General features: G+C 39.9%; 1 non-coding gene across 1 annotated transcript; it reads left to right on the forward strand.

The window, feature by feature from the left end:
- Nucleotides 1-2177: 2177 nt before the first annotated feature.
- LOC145118081 (small nucleolar RNA R71) lies at nucleotides 2178-2284 on the forward strand. Its single transcript, XR_013713065.1, has one exon. It is a non-coding gene; the product is annotated as a small nucleolar RNA R71 (small nucleolar RNA).
- Nucleotides 2285-2959: the final 675 nt, after the last annotated feature.

Genomic DNA, 2959 nt, shown 5'->3' on the forward strand with positions numbered 1-2959 from the left:
GTAAATGATACCGACATCCAAAAGTTTGACTACCTCTTTCTTCACTACTTCTTGCATGTTCGGGTTTAGTCTCCATTGGCGTTGCACCACTGGTTTAGCTCCATCTTCTAGATTGATTTTATGTGAACAATATGAGGGACTAATTCCCTTGATGTCGGAGATCTTCCATGTAATGGCACCTTTTCATTTTTTGAGTACTTCCACTAGGCTTTCTTTCTCGTGTTGCGTGAGATGATTTGCAATGATGACCGACTTTTATTGAGCATCTTCCAAGAACGCATACTCCAGATGTTCGGGCAAGGATTTCAAATCGAGTTTTGGTTTTTGGTCAGTGACCACGATGTTGACATTTTGCCACATCGTGGTGTCACAGTTTTTTACGTTATATCAAGAAAATTCAGATGACCACATCGTGGTGATTCTTCACTTGGTTTTTTTACGTCATATTCGCTCTCTTCCAGTAGCTTCTCTATCTCTTGTATCTCATGCTCAGCATCAAAATCTCCTTCTTGTAGAACCATGAACCCCTCGGTTTCCTTTTCCTTCCATCCTCCAAGTTCCTTCTCTAATATTTCATCAAACAAGTCTACGGAAAAAGCCATATCATCACTTATCCTTGAGTGTTGGATTGATCTATTTACTCCAAAAGTGACCGCTTCGTCTCCAACTCGAGGAGTGAGTTTGGATTATCTTATATCAACCAAGGCTCGGGCGGTGCTAAAAAATGGCCTTCCAAGAATGATTGGGACTTGTTCGTCTTCCTCCATGTCTAAAAAAATGAAATCCACGGGAAAAACAAACTTGTCAACTTTAACTAATAAATCTTCACAAATTCCTCTTCGAAAGGTCACAGTTTTGTTGGCTAAGTGAATGGCCATGCAGATTGGTCTTGGTTTCGGGAGGTCAAGCTTTTTGAAAAATGAATAGGGCATCAAGTTGACACTTGCTCCCGAATCGGCTAGAGCATGGCTTGTGGCTAGGTTTCTGAATTTGCAACGAAGTGTTAAGCTTCCCAGATCACCCATCTTTTTTGGTAGCATATTCAACATTGCAGTTGAGCAGGTTTCATTTAGTACTACCTTTGATAACTATTCCATCTTTTTCGGTTTGTTAGGAGATCCTTTAGAAACTTCACATACTTTGACATTTTAGCTAAGGCTTCAATGAATGGAATGTTGATTTCAATGGATTTGATGTGATCTAAGAACTTCCGGTAGTCTTCAACATTTTTATCTTGCATTGCTCTACTAGGAAAGGGAAGCGGTGGGCGGTATGGCTTAACAGGTTCATCACTTTTCTTTTCAGGTGCTTGCCACGTCATCGTGTCACCACCACGTCGTGGTGACTGTTAAGAATCTTTTTCTTGACTTGTTTCTCGCACTTCTTGCTCATCATCCGGGTTCTTTTTGTTAATGGGAGTCAGATGTGTAACAATTTTCCCACTTCTAGTTGTAAAGGCTTGGATATGAGCTCATTTCGGGGTTTGTTCGGTGTTTCCTGGAAGTGTGCCTGACAATCTTTCATTGAATTGCTTGGCTAATTGCCCAATTTTTTGCTCAATATTCTTGATTGCAGCTTGCTAATTTCTAAGTACTGCTTCAGTATCTTTGTGTCTTTTTTCCGATGCGGCAGCAAAACGAGCAAGTGTTGTCTCGAAATCGGGTTTCTTTTCGGGAACTGGTTCCTCTCTTTGGTAAAAGCCTCTTCCTTTTTGTTCAAACTTCTCTTCCTTGGCTTTCTTGTAGTCATCATAAGGTAACCATTTCTTCTTGGGCTTTCTCCAGTCTTCATCATAACGATCACCACTTGAATAACAAGCTTGAGCCTTTCGGTTTCCATTTTCATGAAGATCACAGTTTCTAGTTAAATGTGGCCCGTTATAGTTTTCGCACCCCACTCTCATAGCATGGATTGTTTGATCCATTTTAGTCATCCTCCTATCCATATTATGCAACATTGCCAAGACAGCCCCCATGTCATCCGAAGTAGAATTCACGATTCTCCTAGTTGCATCATGTCGAGGGTTACTGTATTCTCTCGAATGTTTAGAAAATTTCTCGATTAGCTCCTTGATCGCGGCTGGTGCTTTCTTTGTTAGTGGCCCTTGAGAATCAAGGAGTTGCCTAATAGTGATGTTCACCCCATCATAGAAAATCGAGACTTCTTGTTGGATGTTTAAATCATTTTGGGGAAAGTTTCTCAACAAACTCTTGTATCGCTCCCATGCCTCGTATAATGACTCTCCTGGTTGTTGCTCGAAATTTGCAATAACCTTCTTTAACTTGGAAACTTTTGATGGTGGGCAAAACTGTTGTATGAACTCTTCTCGCATTTGTGCCCAAGTTGTTATTGTGCCCGGTGGAAGTGCTTTCAACCAATCTTTTGCTGCACCCTCAAGAGTAATAGGGAGCATTCTCAAGAATATTGTCTCGCGTGGGATGTTTCGGGCTCGTAACCTAACTCTTTTTTGTTAGGAGTCTTCTCAAAATATTCGAATTCTCTTTTAAGAGTTCTTTTGCTTGATTCTCCGAGTTTGGTTGTCTTCTTCTTATAGAATTCTAACTCAGTATCGTCAAACGGTGGTATGATTGGTGTGTTTGATCATCGGGTCATAAATCACTGAAACAAAAACAAATGAAACCCGTAAAAAGAACAAACGAAAAATAGAACCTAATCTGTTACGACGCCACGACGTGGTGTTTATGACCACGACATGGTAAGTCAAACAGAAGAAAAACTAAACGAAAATTTAGAAATAAAATTTACAGAAAATTTCCTAATAAAATGGCAGATTCAAATTAACTAAAAATGGGCTGATCCCTGACAACGACGCCAAAAACTTGATGCGTAAATAATTATACACTAGTTAATCCTACTAATGTAACTAATTATTACCTAAGGCAGCGTACCTTGTTGAAAATAGTATAGCACAATAGACAGGTATCGAACACAGGGAACA

Source organism: Lactuca virosa, chromosome 5 (assembly GCF_052849685.1).
Source record: "Lactuca virosa cultivar CGN04683 chromosome 5, Lactuca_virosa_CGN04683_v6, whole genome shotgun sequence".
NCBI classification, from domain to species: Eukaryota; Viridiplantae; Streptophyta; class Magnoliopsida; order Asterales; family Asteraceae; genus Lactuca; species Lactuca virosa.